This window comes from Megascapheus bottae, unplaced genomic scaffold (genome assembly GCF_031878675.1).
Source record: "Megascapheus bottae isolate mThoBot1 unplaced genomic scaffold, mThoBot2.hap1 HAP1_SCAFFOLD_50, whole genome shotgun sequence".
Classification (NCBI taxonomy): Eukaryota; Metazoa; Chordata; class Mammalia; order Rodentia; family Geomyidae; genus Megascapheus; species Megascapheus bottae.
The window spans coordinates 720244-733127 of record NW_028327837.1 but is presented as its reverse complement, the minus strand read 5'-3'; the positions used below and the strand labels follow the sequence as shown (position 1 = coordinate 733127).

At 36.4% G+C, this 12884-nt stretch overlaps 1 non-coding gene across 1 annotated transcript; it reads left to right on the top strand.

Annotated features, from left to right (window-relative positions):
- Nucleotides 1–203: 203 nt before the first annotated feature.
- LOC150039042 (small nucleolar RNA SNORA40) lies at nt 204–334 on the top strand. The gene has a single exon (XR_016534558.1). It is a non-coding gene; the product is annotated as a small nucleolar RNA SNORA40 (small nucleolar RNA).
- The last annotated feature ends 12550 nt before the right edge of the window (nt 335–12884 follow it).

Below are 12884 nucleotides of genomic sequence, written 5' to 3'. Positions count from 1 at the left end.
AGTTCCAGGATGATGTGTAATTTGGCATATTTTATCTGCATCTATGCTCATTTCTACTATACTTCTCCTATACCAAGTTCAAAAGGAGATTTGAGTTAGACTTCGCAGGTAAGGAGAATGATGCTATCATCATATTTCACCAATGAAAATCCCCAAAATGGAATATAATTTTCCTACTAAAAAGACAATATCAGTAGAATTTGTGAGTATGTGGATGTGTGTGTTTAATTTTGTAACAAAGGCTTATAAACAAGTGCAAACAGTAAATCCACTTCTGCAACCCAGAGCTCATTGTTGAGTTTGAGAGATTCACATACACGTAAGATAGAATAGTCAGCAATCTGAGCTTTTGTTAACTCACACAGGTTGGCTCTGAGAATAACGTTGATACAAAAGCTAAAAAAAAACAAAACAAAAAGACAATTCCAGATCTAAAATAACATTATATTTAGCATGTATCATAGGCAGTGTATTAAAATAAAGCTATTCTAAGAGAATAAAGCATCCTTTATTAAATCATCATTGCAGCATAGTGGAAGAGATTGTTTGAATATGAAATAATCTTTAAAAAGTGATTTTCTTCATATGCTATGCTACAGCTATAACAAATTCTGGAAAGATTTTCTATCCCATTTAAAAGAACTGATAGTACATTACATAATCATCATTTGAGTCATAGCTGGACCTCCTCCTGTTGAAACCTTAACTTGGCTTATCCAGGTGAATCATACTGACAGTATACTGACAGTATGTGCCAATTATATGCCACCAACTTGTCAGTATACTGGTAATCACAGAAAACATGAGCTTTTCCTTTAGGAGGCGGAATCATAATCTCTCATGCCTCCTCTATGATACTGACATATAGGAATCCTTCTGCCAATTCAGTAGTGTGTTTCTGGGGAGATTACATGAAGTTTCTTACACATGGAAACCCAACAAAGTGCACACTTAAACTGTGGTAGATTTTTAAAACAGTTGCCTAAGATCTGCAAAGAATGAATTAGGATCTATAATTAATATTGTGAGCTCTAAAATCATAAAATGATATATTCAATTGTCTAGAACAAATTATTTATCCTCTCTGAAACATGGGGTATCATTGAAACTGAAGATAATGACACATTCTTTAGGTTTGTTTTGTGATCCATATATAAAAATCCCAGTAAAGTAAACAGTATGCAATTAAAAATTGGGTTAACTCCAAGTTTTATTTATTCAGGAACTGGGTAATAGTAGTTGACATGCAAGAAACTAAGATTAATCAGGATGATGATGTATTTATAGACAAATAAAAGTATTAAAATTAAAAAATATTCTCAGTTTTAAGATGAAACCTGCAAGTAATTATTTTAGTTCATGTAACCTGTATCACTCTTAGGGAAAATATGGCCATAAATCAACATATTTAATATTCAGATAGGATTGTATAAGGCACATATAACAAGGGTACACTGTAGAGAAAAGGGCATCAGTAAACTTATTTTCTAAATTGCAATGTATACAACACATGATTTTATGTCTTGAATAAAGATAACAACTTTGTGTGACCATTTGAAAGGGAACAAGACAACGAGTATTAGAATGAGTGAGAAGGAAGCATTCCCTTGAGACATTTGGTGTGACAGAAACTACTACCTACTCAGGAAAAAAAAATCTATCTTTGACTGCATACATAGCTAACCTGCCATTCAACAGTCCTTGATTGGGGTGTAAAAATGAGTTTAAGTTTTAGCCATGGGACAAGAATAGAAGTGATGTGTCCCATTTGCAAGTCTGAGTACTAGCCCCATTCTCTCATAAATGAGGTTCTACACGACCAAGAAGCCATGTGATGAAAGCTTCTGCATTCCTTAATCTCCACAGAGAAGATAGCTAGCAGCTGACCAGACACAGGTGCCTTGAACTATTACCTAAGCAAAGTATCATCTCTATTTCAATGGTGCCTCTTGCCAACATGGGGTCATTCTGTTGCTCTTAGTGATCTTCACAGATATAAAACATAAACAGGTCTGAGGTTGAGTGGACCATTGGACCTAGCCAAGTGGGCTGCAGGAAAAAGGATGCTTAGAAGCAAACTGGAGTATATGAAATACTTAGTGATACGTTTATACAAAACTAGTAGCATATGCCTAATTAATTTTATCTTGTTTTGACCCTGATTCTGAATTATTTATGACCTAAGCCTGCCTTGCTTCTGATGTAATTAAATATAGCCTCTCTACTAATATATTAGATATTAGTTTCCCAGGCTGTTGAAGCAAAGTACCAAAGTGAAGAGGGGGGAATTTTTTTGGGGGGGCAGGAAATTGCATCAATAATATTTTTAAATCTCAGGAATTTTAAATCAAGACAATGGCAGGATCAGGTCCCTGTGAAAACTCTAGCAAAATCTGTATTCATGACTTCCTTGATTAGAGTAGTTTACTGACAATTTGTACCATCTTTTGAGTTGAAGCTTCTGAAATCCAGTCCTTGGGCTCATGGTTACATGGTGTTCTTCTACTGTAGGTTTCTGCCATCAATTGATAAGGTTTGCTCTGACCCAGAACTAATGTAACTAATTACATCTGCACTGGCTCCATTTCCAAACAAATTCATATTCAGAAGTGCTGAGGGTTACGGTTTTACCTATTTCAGAGGTGTGTGTATAATTCAGCTTGCAGTGCTCTGTATGTATAAATAGTACTTAAATAATTGATTCATTATTATAGTAAGTGCTCTTGGCTCTGTTCCACTTCTTCCACATCCCCCAACTCCCATTTTTAAGATCTAATCAATGTCTCCCTCCTTAAGGAAGCTATCTCCAGTGTCTGACACACCAAATTTTTCTCTCTGTGAAATTCTGTATTACTGACAGACCAAGCAATTAGACTTCAGTAGCAAGAATCGGTATCTTTATCATGCTAGGTTTAGAACAGGAAAGTACAACCACTGGGAAACATGGATTATATACACCCAGAAACACACACACACACACACACACACACACACACACACACTGTACAATTGGTTATTGACCTTAAGTCATGGTGGGAGTTCATTAATCAGTCTTTGTAGGGTGTTTATCTATGTCTCTCTCAGGCATTAGAGAGTAAACTCTTCAGGGATAGGCAGGCAAAAATGTGACTGGTATAGATAAGAAGCAATGGGAACTTACAAAGCTGATGAGTGTGTCTAGTGTGAACTGGAGACTGTCAGACTCTCATTACCGTCAGTATCACTTCTGAGACACTAGTGAACTGGAGGAGAAGGTCATGCCTTTCGTCATGAAACTAGATATTGAAACGAGAATTGAAAAGTGTAACTTAGAGATTCGACAACAGCTGAACAAAACAGCAGATCTTCTTCCTCACACCTCCAGATGAGTGTGACAAAACACCAGAACAAGTGACAACAGCGCACACAGCTGTGAAACCACCGGATGCTGCTTGTGAGTTCCTCAGTGTAAACCACAATGCTGTCTCTGACCTTCTTTGCTTTCTAGATCTTGGAAGGAATGCCTCTTGTGGCTTCTTATAGATACCTATTCAAGGGAAATGATTCTGGAAAATGTAGTCCAAACCTAGCTAAGTTGACACAATACAAATCAACCTCACCAATTATTTTTAAAAGATTTAGAGTGCACCTAGTCTCTTTCCTTGTTCATTTATTCTGTCATTGAATGCACATTAAACAATTATCTCTTTAATAACTCTGCTATGTTCCATGACAACAGGAATTAATAAGACATGGTTGGTTGCTTACATCATACAGCTTCTAATTCATCAAAGATACAGGTCTGTGATCATACAGCTGGCAAACCATTTAATAACTATGATGAGAATATACTTAAGGTGATAGAAAAGCACACGGGTGACTTATGCTGAAGTACTAGAGAACATTTTACAAATAAGACACAATTTGTCAGTTAATGAGATAATATGTTCATTTATGCAACTAACATATACCAATAACTTAGCAAAGCAGTCATTTATACTTCATCTAAATTTTTTAGCTCTAGTGATTTTTGATAGCCTGTTTTACAGATTAAAAAACAATTACAAAGAATAAAATAGCATAATTTCCTCAGCAAGACCATACTTAGGACCTAAGCTCCTTGAATTTTGCAGTGTCTGACCTCTGAGGTCTGTAAGCCTCATGTTGGTCTATGAAGTACAGATAGAGAAGGGAGATGATTTCACAGAATATTTACATCCCAGGAGAATACTGAGGGAATTGGAAGAGTTCTGTATGTATGGAATTAGTGTGACACAAGTAAGATGGAAAATAAAAGGCAGGAGCTGAAGGTAAAAAGAAGCCTGGTGCCAAATTTTGATAAGACTGAAAATAGCTATGCCCTCCCACTGCCCCACTCCCAGATTTGATAGGCAATTTGAAGGCTCAAGAGTGTCTATTCTGGGAGTGATATAAATGCAGTAGTTTACAGAAAACTAGATTTTTCTTCTTCCTCATCCTCTGATTTCATAAAAATGTTCTTTTTAAATCAACTCTTCAACTTCCATGACAAGAAAAGCAAGGAACAGGGAGTTTAAATAACTAAAAAAAAAAAAACGAAAAACATACATTGTGAAGGAAAACTTGTCAAGACTTGAAAACAGACACATTCAAGAATCTGGTTCTATCATGATTGTTATAATAGCTATTGTGTCTTGTCTTTATTTATACAGATAGAAAGAAGACCAGACCAAGTAAACAAAAATGGGCTGATGTTACAGAAGCTGAAGACAGTGTTTATATAGCCTTCCTCACCAGTTTCCGTCATAATTAGCAATTCAATAATGAATAGCTCAAAATATAAACTGATTATTTCCTATATAAGCTATATTCCGCTTTCTAAACTGAATTTGTAAAATTCTGTGACAGGAGAAAGAAATATACCTATCTAACTTTCTCCTCATCCTGACCATTCCTGAGCACCTACCAAAAATCCTTTCCACAAGCCGGATGCCCAACTAAGCTACCAGTTGCTGCCCTTGCTTTATCACTGAAATTCCTTCCTGCAGGAAATCCCCCTGCTCCTGGCAAATCTGAATAGTTAAATCATTGTTTTCTCCTAGTAAATGATCCAATTTTATTCTGCCTTAAGGCTGCCTTTAAAAAGATGGTTTTATGTTCCTACTGAAGATCTTTGTCCCAGAGAGAAAAGGCCAGTCTCTTCAGATTTACTTGAAATCCTCTTATCATCTTGCAACAAGTTAATTGGCAACTTTTGGGACAGCTTTAACAAAATTTCAGCCTTGAAACCTGGAGCCTTCAGAAACCCAGACCTGGCCAAGGGAACACTGCCCTCTGTTGGTAGAAGTTGGTGCTTCTGCAGACCAAGGAGCGAAACCAAATCTGCCCAACCATAGCTTTGCCTGCTGTGAGCTTTTTCTCTGCTTTATGGCTCCAATTACTTCTGTAATACAATTTGTACATACCAATTAGCATTTTCCCAGGGAACATTATTTGGTGCCCTAGCCCAGTATAAATGTAGAAGAACGTTAATGAGCCAGGAATCCACTTACATGTTTTCTATTCATAAGATTTCTAATATCAAAACCAAAGACAAATAAATCTACCCTGCTCTCCCTTGGGAAACTCATTTTAGCCCCCGTCCTCTATCCTTGCTCTTCCCCAGAGTTCCCTGTTCAGCAGTTATTACAGAGATTATCATTAAGAGAATGTCTTTGAAACCATCAGGGATGCTTTATACAGATACAAATAGGATACAGAATTTGAGAAACAGAAGGAAACCTCAAACTCTCATGGTGATTACAACCCTAATTATTTCTTCCTCATTCCAGCTGGCAGGCAATGAAAAAATATAGGTATCTCTTTCTCACACACACCATGCACACATGCACATACACGAACACACATATATACACATACCTTATTTGATTGCATCTAGTGTGTCTTTAACTCAAAAATTCTACTTTATACCTTGTAGATTAGACCCAGGCCCTGAAACTTTCACTGGTTTTTTTTGTTGCAGTTACTGACTTGCAAAATATAACTTAGGACAAGATTTGGATAAAAACTGAGAAAATTCATTGAATGGATAAAATCCAATAAATGGGTAAAATCCTACAACTCAAGCTTATTTATTCAAAGCAGGAGTTTGCTATTAAAAAATCATACCTTAAACATTTGTGTTGCTTTTTTTTAGAAACAAGAGAGCCATCACAGTATCACCTCTGTTCCTTGTGTTACTCCTGTTCTTCCATATCTCCAAACATTATTGCCAAGGATCCCTTTGATAGATGTGTTCTGGAAGTTGTCCCAGGGAAAGAATGATCATAAAAACATTTCTGGTTCCACTTGAAAATTCCTGGAGAAGAGACTCACTGACCCAAACCAAATACTCAATCACACATAGCCAGGAGGTCCAATGATAATATTATTTGTTGACAAAATATATCAAAGAAGATAGTATTGGGAGAGTTTCCACTTACACAATAAGATTGTCTAAGTCCCAGATGATGATTTAAAAATTAAGGTTAAAAATAAATGCCTTCTCAACTATGTGAAAATGTCTGATGCGGACTTAATCATAGATTTCATTATAACTTCCTACAATTCAAAATACCAAAAGAGGTCCATAAGAGCACATGTTCTACTAAGGCTACAAAAGTTTCACTCCTCAGTTCAATCCAGATCATTCTCTTTCTTACATCTTAACCCATAGAAAGCTTCGACTTCAATTCTTCCTCACATAGCACTCCTCCAGAATCACACTTGCAATTAAATTTTTGCTTTGTCAATTTTAGAGATATTAGCAACTTGTTTAATATTATTTACCTTGGTGAGACATGTATTTAATTGTAATTAAATTCCTTAAAAGATTCATAATAATTGTATTTATGAGATGCAAGACTACTAACTAGGAGTCAGCCAGCTTATATTACTTGACCATTGAGCCATAACTGTGAGTATAAGGTTTTAAGTATGTTTAGGATAAGATCTTGGGAAGAAGGGAATATTATGAATAAATTACTAAATGAACAATAGTAAGCTTATGTCTTGGAGAATGATTCTTACAAAATCAAAAGAAATATGTTCTTCAATAACTGGTTATCTTCTGAAGTTGACTATTGAAGTAATCCATCAACATACTTTTTTCTTTGACTCAAAAATACCAGGCAATAGGTGATTGCAAGCAGGAAAGCTGTTTGTCCTTCTTTAAGTTGTACCAATGGTAGAAGTAAACATATCTCTTAAAGTTTTTTTTGTGTTAAGTACCATTTTTAGGGAGCTTTTTGCGGTTTCCCTGAGAAATTTTTGTTTCAACATGGATTTCCAGATGTGAAGCTTGTTAAGTGACAAGAATGAAAGCAATTAGAATACTGGGTGAATACTTGGAAATAATTAAAGTGACAACCAGTTAAAACTGGAAGAAAGACAAATTTTGAGGCACATTAAAAAGGCACAATAACTAGAATCTTATTAACAAAATGTCAGTGAAATATTCCAGAGAGCACCATGTTTAGTGAGCACTACATAATTTCTCATTAGCATGCTCATTGTCAGCCTACAAACAATATCCCCAGAATGATGGAAAATAGCTTTCTCTCTAAAGCAAAGCATCCTATTATACTTGCTGTGTTACTTTCCTTTAATTTTAACACAAAATGATTTCTTTTTGTATAGTACTTTACAGCTCAATGTGCCTTTTCATTTAAACTCTTGTCTATCAAGTAAGTCAAACAGAACTGCATGACTTCTACAAGCAAAACAGTGAGACTTAAGAAAAATTCATAATGTTCTGAAGATATAAGATGAATGGGTCATGGCATGGGATCAGAAAGAAAGTGACTGGAGGTCGGTATGAAGGTCGAACCTTGCATTTTAGCACCTAGGCTGTGGACAGGAGGACTGTGAGTTCAAGTCAGCCTGATTTTCTTAGTGAAATCTCATACCCCAAACAGAAAAATGATAGATACATAGATGATAGGGAGAGAGATGAAATTAATAATTGAGATTCATGAGCCACAGACTGTAGTTTGTTTCATCAACATATTATAATGAGAAAATTATATGTGGGGGGCAAATTATATATAAACACATATATTGGTTTTCTATGCCTATATAACTACATGTAAACTTATTATGAAATGATGTTGCACACACAAATATTGCCTTATAATATTATGGCCATACAAATCATATGTAATACTGCACCATAAATTCACATTTAAATTAAAATAAATCAATGAATTTTTCTTCTTAAATTAAGGCAATTGATATTTTGAGGTTGCATTCAGCATCTTCTGTCTGTTCCCCTGTCTGCTCTCACCCTGCAGTGATTATGTTTACAGAAGAAATTGAATTTATGGTTTGCATGAACCATATTTAGCTGGTGACTGCAGGTCCAATTAACTCCTCTAGCAATACAAGTGAAATGAGGACATTGGGCTATGGTAGAAGATGACTACAGTTGATTTCATAGAATAATTTTTCTTGTAAAATCACTTAAAGTAAGAAACTATATCCTTAAGGAGGAGTCAGAGCAAATTGGGAGACGAGTTCTTCTTTTATTTGAGGAAATATATGCATTACCTGTCTTATTTTCAGAATATAAAGAAGAAAATACTTTTCCTTTTAAATATTCATTTTAAAGTAATGTATACATTTAAGTGTACAATACCATGATTTTATACATATTAATTATGACTGTCCTAAGCGACAGCCTCCATGATCTACATGGTATATCATTTGTACCCCAAATCTAATCACATTTTTAGAAAGTTTGTAACTTTTGGCATCTTTCCATGTGTCTCAGTTTTCAAAAATGGCTTTTGGTACTCATGCTGTTTTCCTCAAATGTCTGTATGAAGTACTTCAATGTAATGTCAACGTATGCATACAGTGCATGTTGATCGAGGTTGTCTTCCTCATCCATCTCCCACATTCCATGTTACCTGTCCCCTCAAGTCTCCCAGTTCAGTTTGCTTGCGTGTGCGTTGACTATTATGATTGTGTTCACCACCATTCCCATGTTCATTCCTTCTCCAACATTTTATCTAGTTCCTACCCCTCTCAGGCAAGACAAGTTTCTGCTTCAATGCTATACGTGCTGTTGAATTGCCTGATAATTACTCAAAGGGAATACGCCATGAACTCTCACTCCTACATATATCATCTTTAATCAATTGGAACATGTGTGACTCTGTGTGTTTGGGGGGGGGCCTGTATGTTGTTCTCAAGTATTTCAGAAACTGCATATTTTTTGTTGCTATAACCTTGACTTTTAAAGATGTATTTAGAAGTATTTTGTTGACAGAGTGGAAGATGTGTTTCTTTGACTTGCTCATTTCTTAATGAGTGGCATAACCCTGTCTGCTGCCACAGCTTCTATTTAAGTTATGGTGAGATATAGTAGCTCGCACTACATAATCTGAATGGCACTCCCATTATTTCAGATGGAGCTTCGTTTATAGTGCCTTTGAGCAATGAAATGGGTTTCCAGCTTTTACCCATACTTGCAAATACTTCCTTATGTCTTTATTTAGATATACTTTCTTAATATTTATAATCTGTCTTTTATCCTCTATAATCTTCTCAATAATCTTTGGGACTCCTTTTGCGTGGATGGGAAAATGAAAGAACAATAATGTCAATGGAATCCTTTAAAGAAAGGAGTCCCAGGAGGTTTAGAACCCAAGTGTTCTGACTGAAGTCCCTTCTTGACTGATTCCCATGGCCACAAAGACCCATAAGATTTTAAGAAAACATCAAAGCCAGGCACTAGTAGCTCACGCCAGTCATCTTAGCTAATTACGAGGCTGACATCTGAGGATTGTGGTTTGAAGCCAGCCTGGGAAAGAAAGTCAATGAGACTCTTAACGTCAATTAGTCACCAGAAAAACCAGCAGTGGCACTGAGGCTCAAAGTGGTAGACCACTAGCCTTGAGGGGAAAAAGCTCAGGACACCACCCAGGCATGAGTTTACTCCCATCACCAATACTACAAACAACCAAAAATATATGCCTGGCTAAATAAATGAAAAAGAAGGACTTTTCCATTTTTCAAGATTATTGCATGAAGAAAGACTTTGAATTCAGTTACATGGGTACAAAAGTCTGTAGAGTTTCTTTTTCCTATTATTATCCATATCATCCATATTTATGGAGTACAACATAGACCTCTGGGTCAGCTAGAAAAGTACTAGAGGACTTCCACTCTGAGGCTGGTCAATATAAGTAGGAAATTGATATATGTTAATTGGCAATTAGGCACATTAGTCTCTTCTACTCTTCTAAACACGAAGAGAATTGTCTTCATAATTACATCCCAAAGGGCTACTGCCCACATCCCTGTCTTAGGTTACAGAACACTTACAGCCCAAAAGACCACATAACTAAAGGATTTCATATTTGCAAGTTTTCTGAAGGAATTGCTCTATGAAAAGGGAGATCCAGAAGAACTTGGGAGGTCAGGAAAAACCTGTCAAACATTCTCTCAAGCTTGGGGAAAATCTAAGTCTCTTTCTCAATAGGAAAGTTGCATATATTTGCATTTTGAGGACTCATTTCAGAAGTGACTCATGGTAATGTGTAGTTATCTTAGGATTTCTTTATATGTAATTTTCTATCAAGTGACAGAAATTCAATTCTAATTAGCTTAGTATCTTCAGAGTTCAGGTGTATTGAGATGGAAATGCTCAGAGAATGCCACGATAATGACATGTTCTTATAGAGCTTCCATCTACTTATCTAGCCACCTGTCTTTGGATCTTAACTGAGCCAGTTGTCCCCATTCCTACTTCTCCTTTGCCAAGGTGTTCAGGATAAGAAGCAGCTAGCAAAACAGCATAGATATCATGCTGTCTCTCAATAGTGGAAGGGAAAAGAAAGAAAGGAAGAAAGAAAGGGAGAGAGACAGAGAGAGACAGAGATAGAGAGGGACAGAGAGATTCACCATATGATGGATAACTGTAACCCTTAAATGTGTTAGTAATAAAGCTAGACTCAGAGTTAATTCTAGTAGAGGTAAAAGCTGACACAATGAAAACTTTATAAGAAGGAATAGGAGATACACTAGGCTTCCTTGGCACAGGTAGAAACTTTCTTAATAAGGACCAAGAATCACAACAAACCAGAGAAAGGCTGGATAAGTGGGATAACTGCAGAGCTTTTGTATGGCAAAGGACATAGCTAGTAAATTAATTAGGAAGCCTACAGTGTGGGAGAAGATCTTCACCAACCATACAGTGGACAAAGGCCTCATATCTAAAATATATCAACAGCTCAAAAAATTGAATCACTCCAAAACTAATCTCCAAAGTAACAACCATCTCATTAAAAGATGGGCCAAAGACTTAAAAAGAGTCTTCTCTGAAGAAGAAATAAAAATGGCCTATAGACACATGAAGAAATGTTCAGCATCTCTGGTCATAAAAGAAAGGCAAATCAAAACAACTCTAAGATTCCACCTCACTCCAGTTAGAATGACCAGGATCAGGAAAATTAATAACAACAGATGCTGGCAGAGATGTGCCCAGGAGGAATCACTACTACACTGTTGGTGGGAGTGCAAACTCGTTCAACCACTATGGAAAGCAGTATGGCAATGCCTCAAAAGGCTAAACATAGAACTCCCCTATGACCCAGCAATTCCACTGCTTGGCATTTACCCAACCATCCAGAAACTAGGGCATACTAATTCCACTAGCACAACAATGTTCACTGCAGCATTATTCACCATAGCAAAGATATGGAACCAACCCAGATGTCCCTCAGTTGATGAGTGGATCAACAAGATGTGGTATTTGTACACAGTGGAATTCTATGCTGCTGTCAGAAAAAACGACATCAACCCATTTGTTAGGAAATGGAAAGACTTACAAAAAATCATATTAAGTGAAGTAAGCCAGACTCAAAGGAACTTAGGCTCAATGGTTTCCCTCATTTGACATAATCAGTAGAAACCTTGGGCTCTCCTAGCAGAGATTTGCCATAGAGCAAAACCTTGATACATAAGGCCATATAGTATGAAGCTAATTGAAAGGACCTCCAGGATATTGAAACAAAAGCCACATAATGAATGATTTTGTTATCTCTCATCTATTTGGCAGTCCCTTGGTTATATCATATTGTTACAGTATCTCACTTTGTTATTTGATATATTGGCTATATTTGTATTTGGTTATTTGAAATTGGATAGGGAAGTGGGAGAAACAAGATGAAGGGTGGGGGTGGGGGAGAGGGTAATTAGGACCAAGACATGTGAATGGGCATCAATGTATGTGAATTAATGCACCTTCTATCTGGCAAATATCATGTAACCTTTTTATTAATTACAATAAAAATATTTAATAAAAAAAGCTAGACTCAGATTCAAAGTTCTCTATTCCTATACTTCATTTTTTCTTTATCACATTACCCTAATGTAGAAATTCTCTCTGCAGTTACTTCCTGTGATCCTTAACTACAAATTTCCGAATTCTAAAGGAGCATAATAGTGAAATGTGGAAAGATGTTTTCTCAAAACAATATTACCTATTGCCAACACACTTTAGCAGTGCTTTGTATTCTCAGAATCAACACAGAAGTTCAGTGATACATCAAAGGTAGTGAAAGGGCCAGTTTATAAACTAGACCTCCTTCACCCAGAGAAAATACAAATCTCCAGTACATTTTCTTGTTCACGGATAGATAGTGAATCCCTGTAAGGCGTAAATATAGTATAAATATAACTAGACAACAAACACCATGCAGTATTCAGGAAGGAAGGAAATATTTATTTCAAATCATGCCCTGAGTCAAAGGGACATGGAGGTGCTTGGCCTGTGCTTATCTGGAGAAGGGGTGAAGAGAAAGTGTTGCCAGGTGTGGCCAGGTGTGGCCAGGTGAGGGGGAGGGAAGGCCACCTGGGATGGGAATGTGACCTCAGAGCCT